This window comes from Peromyscus californicus, unplaced genomic scaffold, assembly GCF_007827085.1.
Source record: "Peromyscus californicus insignis strain IS unplaced genomic scaffold, ASM782708v3 Scaffold_9__1_contigs__length_137607984, whole genome shotgun sequence".
In the NCBI taxonomy this organism is placed as follows: domain Eukaryota; kingdom Metazoa; phylum Chordata; class Mammalia; order Rodentia; family Cricetidae; genus Peromyscus; species Peromyscus californicus.
Genome location: NW_026294617.1, coordinates 61,518,411 through 61,529,166, shown reverse-complemented (window position 1 = coordinate 61,529,166; position 10,756 = coordinate 61,518,411).

Below are 10,756 nucleotides of genomic sequence, written 5' to 3'. Positions count from 1 at the left end.
AGACAATTTTATGTAATCAGAATTATTTTTAAAACTGATCCATACTATAATGTACTTTAATAACTGAAGTAAAATAAACACTTTGAAAATATTTATACCCTGAATATTTTTTAAATAAGTAAATTTATTTATTTACTTATTTTACATCTCCTCCATAGTTTCCCCTTCCTCCCCTCCTCCCAGTCCCTCCACCCCACCCCTAATCCACTCCTCCTCTGTTTCTGATTAGGAAAGGGCAGGTCTCCCATGAGTATCAATAAAACATGACATATCAAGTAGCAATAAGACAAAGCACCTCCCCATTGTATTGAGGCTAGGCAAGGTGATCAAGTATGAGGAGTAGGGTCCCAAGAGCCAGTAAAAGAGTCAGACAGCTCCTGATCCCACTGTTAGGAGTCCCACAAGAGGACCAAGCTACAACTGTAACATATATACATAATGCCTAGATCAGTCCCGTGCAGGCTTCCTGGTTGCTGGTTAAGTCTCCGAGAATTCCTTTGAGCCCAGGTTAGTTGATTCTGTGAGTTTTCTTGTGGTGTCCTTGACCATTCTGGCTCTTACAATTCTTTCTCCCTCTCTTCTACAGGGGGAGAAACTCTGCCTAATGTTTGACTGTGGGTTTGTATCTGTTTTCATCAGTTGCTGGATGAAGCCTCTCTGATGACAATTGGGCTAGGCACCAATCTGGTCACAGGAGATGGCCAGTTCAGTTACTGCTGGGAGTCTTAGCTGTGGTCAACCTTGTAGATTCCTGGAAGATTCCCTTTCTCTAGGTTTTTACCTGGCCCCAAATGCATCCCCCCTTTCCAGTAGTCTCTTTCAGTACTCCCCCTCTTTGTTCCCCCAAACATGATTGTTTCTGTTCCCATCACCACCAGCCCTCAGCCCACCCACTGAAATCTCTTCCATTTCCCCTTCCCAGGGAGATCTGGCATCCCCCATGAACTTTCCTTTTCACCTATTCTCTCTGTGTCTGTGGATTGTAGCATAGCTATCCTTTATTTTACAGCTGATACCCGTTTATGAGTGAGTACATACCATGTTTGTCTTTCTTTGTTTGGGTTACCTCACTTGGGATAATTTTTTTCTAGTTGCATCCATTTGCCTTCGAATTTCCTGGTGTCCTTGTTTTTAACAACTGTGTAATACTCCATTGTGTAAATGTACCACATTTTATTTATCCATTCTTTGGTTGGTTGAGGGACATCTAGGTTGTTTCCACGTTCTGGCTATTACAAATAAAGCTTCTATGAACATGGTTGAGCAAGTGTCCTTGTGGTATAATTAAGCACCATTTGGGTATATGCCAAGGAGTGTTATCACTGGTTCTGTGGTAGATTGATTGCCAATTTTCTGAGAACCATTGTATTGACTTCCAATGTGGCTGTACAAGTTTGCATTCCCACCAGAAATGGGGGAGTGTTCCCCTTGCTCCACATCCTCTCTAGCACTAGATGTCACTGTGTTTTTTTTTTTTATTTTAGCCATTCTAATGAGTGTAAGATGGAATCTCAGAGTCAGTTTGATTTGAATTTCCCTGATGGCTAAGGATGTTGAACATCTTCTTAAGTGTTTCTGGGCCATTTGATATTCTTCTGCTGAGAATTCTCTGTTTAGATCTGTACATCATTTTTAATTGGATTATTTGGTTTGTTGGTATCTAGTTTCTTGAGTTCTTTATATATTTGGGAAATCAGTCCCCTGTCAGATGTGGTGTTAGTGAAGATCTTTTCCCATTCTATAGGCTACTGTTTTGTCCTATTAATGGTGTTTTTTTTTCTCTAAAGAAACTTTTCAATTTTATGAGGTCCCATTTATTAATTGTCTATCTTAGTGCCTGTGCTATTGGTGTTCTGTTCAGGAAGTTGTCTGCTGTTCCAATGTGTTAGAGATTATTTTCTACTTTCTCTTCTCTCAGGATCAGTGTATCTGATTTATTTGGTCCTCTTAGACTTGAGTTTTGTGTAGGGTGATAGACTGGATCCATTTGCATTCTTCTACATGCTGACATCCAGTTAGCCAGCACTATTTGCTGAAGAGGCTTTTTTTTCTCATTGTATAATTTTGGCTTCTTTGTCAAAAAACCAAGTATCCGTAGGTGTATGGACTTATGTCCAAATCCTTGATTTGATTCCTTTCATCCACCTATCTGTTTTTATACCAATACCATGTGGTTCTGTTACCATAGTTCTGTAGTACAGCTTGAAATCAGGGATGCCTCCAGAAGTTCTTTTATTATAAAGGATTGTTTTAGCTATACTGGGATTTTTGTTTTTCCATTTGAAGTTGAGCATTGTTCTTTCAAGGTAGTTTCTGAAGTTTAGTTCATTATCATCATGGCGGGAGTATGGTGATGTTCAGGCAGACATAGTGCTGGTTACATCTTAATCATAAGGCAATAGCAAGTAGACTGTGACACTGAGTGAAGCTTAAGCAAAACAGCTATATACTGCATCTTTATTATTCTTCTGTGTTTTAAATTTTCATGAAGCTAGCATAAAAGGATTAAAGATGAAATCCTAAAAGTAGTTTATTTATTCACATTGAGCATCAAGGTTTTTCTATTATTTGGTATCAGAATTTTAGCTGTTTTTACCTGTTAGCTTTAAGATGTTCAATTGTAGCAGGTCAGAACTAATAAGGAGTCTTACCCCAAACTTCCAGCTCTGAAGATGCTCAGCATGAGAGCTCTGGCTTTATCTTGTTAGTAACAGAGAAGGCATGGACTTGAGTTCACCTTTCTGTCATCACCCAGTATTTCTGTAAGTGAGACAAAAGAGATAGAAACACACGAAAAAATATTCACATGATCGCTTATACTAAGAAGAGAGTGGAATTCATCAATGTGTCCTGATGAAAAACCTTTCACAACTAATGAGAATACATAAAATGACTCTGTTGAGTTTGCTGTGTGACCCTGTAGTTGTGTATGAGCAAAGCTCAGAAATGCCAGTACTGAGGTATGTGCAAGCAGTGGCTGGGGCTCCATGGCTCCAATAGAACATTAAGAAGAGTTATAAATTTGAATATATTGGATAATCAATTTTATTGCATAGATTTTCTTTGGAAATAAAATTCTGTCAATGGAAGTGAGAATACTCAGTCTGGTCTCACATGCACACAGATCTGTGTCCAGTGACTCTTGGCATCTGAGCCTCCTTCACACAAGTGCCTCTTCTCATTACCTTTGCTTTCTGTAAATCCCTGTCTCCAAGCTCTGTTTTAGTTTTCCTACAGCCACAACTTAATCTGTCACCTTACTTCTCAACTTGTTTTAGGCTTTCATTGTTATTTCCCTCTCTGCTGGCCCTAGCTTCCTGAAAGTATCTGTGTCTGCTCATCACCTCAATCCTGCATTTTCCAAACCTGCTTGCAACAGGGCCATCATATTTGATATGCAGAGTGAAGGAAGTCTTGTAGTACAAACCTAAGTAGTCTAGTACCCAATGAAAATCAGCAGTTACAAGTATCTGTATTTGTTGTATTGTTTTATTTGTCGTGTTTGGACTGGAGCTCACACATGCTAGACACTACTAATGAGCTCTATCTCCAGTCATTGTTCTAGTATATTATTTTAATTAATCCTCACTATTAGCTTAATGGTGGAATTCTAAAACATAGCCTGTATTTAAAATATCTAGAATGTATAAAATGGATAAAGTATGTAGATAATCCTAATCATTTAATTAATTAAATTATGAGGCATAGAATCCTTGTGTGCCATCATATTTTATCATATTAGCTTAGGTAGATTTCTCTGCATTTGGTTGTTCTCAGTACCAGATGTTGATGGAAATATGAAAGTGTTGAGACTTATGCTTGCACAAATGTATTACTTCTTGCAGACACTAGTGAAACCACCATCTGTGTCAGATTCATATCCATGCAATTAAACAAAGTTGAAAATCAAAGTCAAATAAATAGAACACCACAAAATGAATTTATTTACTGAACAAGACAATTTAAGGCATTTTTAGTTATTCAACAATGTAAAACACTTATCCTTTACAAAGGTATATTTTACTCATTGGGCATTATGTGGCAATCCAAGTAGGAGAAAATGCATAGATGTCACATGAGGAAATGTTTGGTGTATCTACTGGCTCTGTTAATGAACAACTAATTCAGCCTAGGCAAAGCTAATTCTCAGAGGCCTGAGCACAGAAACAAGCTGGTTGAGGACAGGTAACCCTCTGTTGCTAAACTCAGGAGGTTGAGGCAGGGAGGGTTTGATGAGTCTGGAATTTTCAGGACAGTCTAGAGAGAAAATCCATCCCAAAATCAAGAACAAATCCTGGCTGCCAGATAATTAATAAGCTAATAAATTTAGTGAGAAATAAAATGACCCCAGCAGAGTGCCCGACATAGAAAAAGCATTTTAAATATTGTTTCATTTTTGTTTTTACAGTTTAGCAAGTGTTCTGTAATCATTTATACAGGTAACTGTGCAAACATAAGGCAGTGATAAATTAATCATGAGAATTAAAGTTATAGTTTGATTATGAAATGTCTCCCACAGCTTCATGTGCTGACCCTTTAGTACCCAGCTCATGGTACCATTTTAGGAGGGTGTGGGAACTGCAAGTGCTGGGCTCAGTGGAAGAAGAAGGTCACTAAAGGCTGGACTTTGGAAGTTTTACCTTTTTTTCTGGTTCTTGATCTGTTTTCTGTGTACCCAGACATGAACAGTATCTTCCATCAGACATGAACACACACTCCTGTGACCATGATGATCTTCCTGGGCCAAGATTCAGTGCAGCAAAGGACTGTGGAGTGAGACTGATTAAACTCTGTGCTAAAATGAACTCTTCCTCTTTCTAAATTGGTTTCTTGGGTATTTGGGTCAAAGTGACAATCAAGAAAGAAAACAATAATGAAAACAACAACACCAACCAACTAAACCCAAATAACTGTGCCACAACTTTCACTGAAAATCAAAAGCCATAGCCTTTTGGTATTAGGGTCCCAGAGAAGTCTCATAAAAAGACCACCAGTCATGTATGCAATCAACAAGAGCATTTATTAAAAATTACCAACATGTTAGGGTCTCACCATCTGACAAAGTGACAAATGGCATCCCCAAGAGAAGCTCACAGGCTCCTTTTAAGCAGGGTTATAGGAATTCTAGGGAGGCCCACAGAAATCCACAAAGATACCCACACAACAGACTGCTGGCAATGATCGAGATACAGCCTGAACTGACCTACTCTGGTGATGGGATGGCCAAATACCCTAATTGTCGTGCTAGAAACCCCATCCAACTACTGAGGTATCTGGATGCAGATATCCATGGCTAGGCCCCGGGTGGAGCTCTGGGAGTCCAATTATCGAGAAAGAGGAGGGTTTATATGAGCAAGAATTGTTGAGACCAAGGTTGGATAAAGCACAGGGACAAATAGCCAAACAAATGGAAACACATGAACTATGAACTGATGGCTGAGGGGTCCCCAACTGGATCAGGCCCTCTGAATGGGTGAGACAGTTGATTGGCTTGATCTGTTTGGGAGGCATCCAGGCAGTGGGACCAGGTCCTGTGCTCATTGCATGAGTTGGCTGTTTGAAACCTGGGACCTATGCAGGATCGCTTGGCTCAGCCTGGGAGGAGGGGACTGGACCTACCTGGACTGAGTCTACCAGGTTGATCTCAGTCCACAGGGGAGGCTTTGCCCTGGAGGATGTGGGAATGAGGGGTGGGCTGGGGGGAAGGTGATGGGGGGTGGGAGGGGGGAGAACAAGGGAATCCATGGCTGGTATGTAGAACTGAATTGTATTGCAAAATAAAAATACAAATTAAAAATAAATAAATAAATAAATAAGCAAACAAACAAATAAATAAATAAATAAAAAACACAAAAAGAAAAGAAAATTTGGTAAGTTCTAAGAATTTGAATGGGAAATAATTGGTGAAATCACTGAGGAGGAAGAAATCACTCTTTCTTGGAGGCATCTTAGGAAGCACCCTATTGGAAAATTGCCAGAAGCATGTTTTAAAGATCGAGTCCCTAAGCACAGATGACAGAGGAGAGGGCACATTAGCATGGAGGTAGCAAGCTTAAAGTCCCTAGTTCACCCTCCATGAGACCTGAAAATCACAATCTTAAGAGCATGCATCCTTCTGTGCTCTAGTAGCAAGTGTGAGGGCTTCTTGGATATTAAGTTCATAAAGGCAGCCTCAGAACAGCTTCCTTTTCCTGAAGTCCACATTTCCCTACTGGAGCATTTGCAAGTTTGCCTGAGCCACAACCCCTTTTCATGTGTCCAATGTTTAGGATTTCATCATACTTCAATAGCAAAAGCAAGAAACTTTCAATATTGCTGACATTCCATTAGTAAGATCCATTGAACTCCAATTTCATTTGCTTCAAACTGTATATTGCACTAAATGGCCCCAAAGGTTTTCATCATTTTGTTGTTTGTAATATAGCTGATGATAATTGTGCTTCTAAATGTTTTTCAAAATTTGTACATTGTGAATGAAATAAAATCTTTACAAAAACTTTTTTGTACAATTTATCTTTCTTGTTAATTTTAATATTTTCTCATTTGCACATAATATATTACTTTTAGAATTCCACTGAATGAAGAATTAATTTTAACTAGTTTTATTGTTTGATTAATTATTTTCTTAATTCATTCATTCATGGAGTATGGAGATGGAGCCCAGGATCTGGTATATGCTAGGCAAGCAATCTACCAATAAGCTACATCTCCAGGCCATTGTTGAAAAAACATTAATGGCCAATGTATCATGTTAATCTTGAAAGAACTTATTTTTAAAATGTTGATTGGAATTTTACCACAAATTACACCAAAAACAAAGAAAAGCAGGTTTCATAATAAATTTGTGTTTAAAATAGCTATAATTTGTATTTCAAATCTCAGTGTAATTGTGTTTATAATGTGTGTTTTAGTAAATAGAGAAATATAGTAACAGTGTATCTGTAAGCATTTATGCACAAACACCATATTTTACAACCAGTCTGAGAAAGAGTCCTGGGGTCTTGGTGGTTTCCATGCTGTTCTGTGTGCTTTGTTTCCTTATTTACAGGATTGCTAAAATAAGTAACAGCAGCACTCACCTTCCCAGCATGCCTTGCTCTTTGCTTTGGAAAGTAATAAAGAAAAAGTCCTACAACTCTCATAAATAGCAACATGATTTCCTCCTGTTGAAATCAACAGTTTCTTTCCTGCTTTTTCTCCAGTCCCCCACAATAATCACTAAGTAAGTCTGTTCTTGGGTTTAAATAAAGAGATGTTGGAAAGCTCCAACTTGTCTGATTAAGTTGGCACCTAGTTAAAGGATTCTTATTCTTTCTAGAGTCCCATTTATGGAAATGAAAGAAAATACCACCAACAGAAAAGTACATCAGTATGGTGATTTAACCTGTCAGCTGTATTGAAGGGCTGACACTTCTTTGCCTGGAAATGATTAAAGCTGAATAGAAAGTTGTTATTTGGTTCCTAAATGTGTTAGACTTTGTGATATAAGTAGACATGAGTTTGCTTTCCGCTAAAGCACAACCTCAGTAGACCTGGGGAGTTATTTGATGGTGTTTCTAGGTAGACATCGTGAAGAGGTATGGAGGTAGTGGCACTAAGCAAACAAGGAGCAGTCAACAAGAATAAGTACTTGAGGGGCTGTGGAGATGACTCAATGGTTAAGAGTATGTCTTAGTTATGGTTTACTATTGCTGAGAAGAGACATCATGACCATGGCAACTCATAAACAAAACATTTAATCGAGAGGGCTTGCTTACAGTTCAGAGGTTCATTCCATCATGGCAGGGAGCATGGTGGCATGCAGTCAGACATGGTGCTGGAGAAATAGCCAAGTGTCCTCCATCTTGCAGGCCACAGGAAGTCCACTGACTGTCACATTGGGTGAAACTTGAGAAAAGGACCTCAAAACCCACTCCTACAGTGACACACTTCCAACAGAAGGTGTGGCCCAGATTTAAGGTGTGCCCTCCAGCCTCAAGGTCTGGATTAAAGGTGTGTGTCATGTAGCCTCCTCCAGCAAGACCATGCTTTCTCCAATAAGACCACACCTCCTAATAGCACCACTCCCTATGAGTTTATGGGAGCCAAATACATTCAAACTGCTACAGAGTACTTGGTGTTCTTCAGAAGGATCTGGGTTCAGTTTCCAACACTGCCATGGCTGCTCAAAAGAGTCTGTTCCAGGGAATCTAATGCCCTCTTCTAGCCTTATTGGGCACCAGGCATGTGTGATGCACATACATACATGCATGCAAACTCTTACACACATAAGGAAAGGAATAAGCACTTAGACATGGTGGTGACATGCCCATAATCCCAGGACTCTGGAGGCAGAAACAGCGGCTCCAGTCTAAGACATCTTGGATTACATGGTCTGGCCCTTCCTCAGTCAGTCTGTCAATCAATCAAATTAATCAACCCATCAACCAATCATCAGACCATAGCAAGGATCCGAGCACCAAGGGTTCCTAGGGAATATTTGAATAGAAATTTCAACTTCTTTCAGAATTAACTTCTCCAAGTTAAGAACACTAGAACATCTGTGCATGATGACACTGCTACTAGCTCTGTACTTTCATGTCTGCTTCAATATGTAATTTAATTAATTTAAAATAAAGTGTAATAATTAATTTTAAAGATGTAGGCAATTGGCTTGGGAGGTCGAGGCAGTAGATATAGACAATGAAGCACATAACAGAGTAGATGGGGTGTTTGTTAAAGGAAAACCACGGCGGCTGGAAGACTGGTTTTGTCATTTCTATTTAGTGTCTAAATCTAGCCCAACACCATTGCCTGCACAGACTTTTCCTGGTTCTGCTCCCCTGGATCATGTCTGTTCTCTTGAAATCTCAAAAGGAGATCTAGAAATAAATTATTTGCTCTAAAGAGTCTCTGTGTTTCTGAGCAAAGCTCGTGTGAACTCAGAGACTGAAGCAGCATGCTCAGGGTCTGCACAGGTCGGCACCAGATTCTCTGTGTATACATTAAGGATTCCAGTTTCATGTTTTTATGGGACTCCTGAGTGTGGGAACAAGTGGGCCTCTGTTTTCATGCCTTCTCTTGGCCTCTTTTCCTTCCGTTTGTTTTGTCCAATCTGTTAGTTTTTACTTTATCTTACTATGCTGTATTTTATAATTATCCCTTAGAAGCCTATTGGTTTCCTAATGAGAGAGAGAAGGGAGTAGATCTAGATGAGAGGAGTGTGGGAGGTAACTCGGAGGAGTAGAGGGAGGAGAAACCATCATCAGGATATATTATTCAAGGAGAAAAGTCTATTTTCAATGAAAGGAAAAAAAAAAACCTCTATGTTTAACATACTTGACATTCTGTTACTACATACCAGGATGGAAGAATGTTTTGTCTTCAGGATTTCCAGCAGTTGGTTTGGGGGATCATTCAGGCTGATAAATTAGTTACAATTTGAGTCTTCCAAGTATGCACCTTAGTCAGTTTTTCGTCTAGCAAATTTCCTTAGTAATCCACGCATATACAGTTACCTGCATTTGGATACGAGTTTGGAAGATTACCCAGAAAACATTGCCTCCACACATATATTCCTCGGATCTGCCACAGTGCCTAAATTTCTACATTACATCTGCTACTTTGAGTTAGAATCTGTTTTTTCAAGAACTGTGGGAAATTTCCAGTATAGGAGCTGGGCTGTAGCTCAGGACAGAGAACTTACCTGGAGTGCATGAGGCATGTGGTCCTATCCCTAGAACTAAAAAGTGAATGAATGGTGTAGATGGGAAGGGAGGGTTGGAGGAGGGAGGGGAAGACATTGAGATTATAAGATTTGTTTGGAATAATACATATTGATAATTGTAAAAGCTTAAAATAGGATAATGAAAAGGGCTTGGCAAGTGGTTCAGAAACTGAGAATTTGCCTAGCATGCACAAGGCACCACATTCCTCCTTCCATATTGGAGAAATCAAGATCACGATGGAGAAATCTACAGAGACAACTGAACCAAGCTTGTAGGAACTCACTAACTTTAGACTGATAGCTGTGGAGCCTGCATGGGACTGGACTAGGCCCTCTGCATACAGGAGACAGTTGTATAGCTCAGTGTGTTTGAGGGGCCCCTGGCAGTGGGATCAGGATCTATCCCTGGTGCATGAGCTGGCTTTCTGGATCCCATTACCTATGGTGGGATGCCTTGCTTACCCTTGATAGAGGGCGGAGGGACTTGGTTCTGCCTCAACTGAATGTACCAGGCTTTGCTGACTCCCTATGGGAGGCCTTATTCTTTTGGAGGAGGGAATGGGGGGATGGGCCAGGCAGGGATGCTGAGGGGAAGCAGGAGGAAGGATGAGAGAGGGATTTGTGGTTGGTATGTAAAATGAATAAAAAAAATTTTTAAATAAAAAAAAGACAATGAAGAAAAAGATCTCCAGTCTGAAGCAAATATCAACTAGTGAATTTGTCCACATAGAAAAACAATTGAGTATTGTTCAGACTATAACTACTCATAAACCTGATGTGGTTGCTATGGCAAACATTATCAAGAATGAATGTATTTAGGGGCTGCAGCAGCAGCTACCCACCCTGAGTGGAGGTAGCAAACTACTCTCCATCCATTTACCCATTTTCTGACATATCAGCTTTAAATCTTTGGATGCTTTGTCTAGATTTGGGAGAACAAACTCCCAAGCTGACACTTATTAGGAGAACCTTGCATAATGCAAGGTTAAGAAAAGGAAAACTATTTCATTCTTAAATTACCTACTTTCTATAATTTTTAGAGTAGAAGCA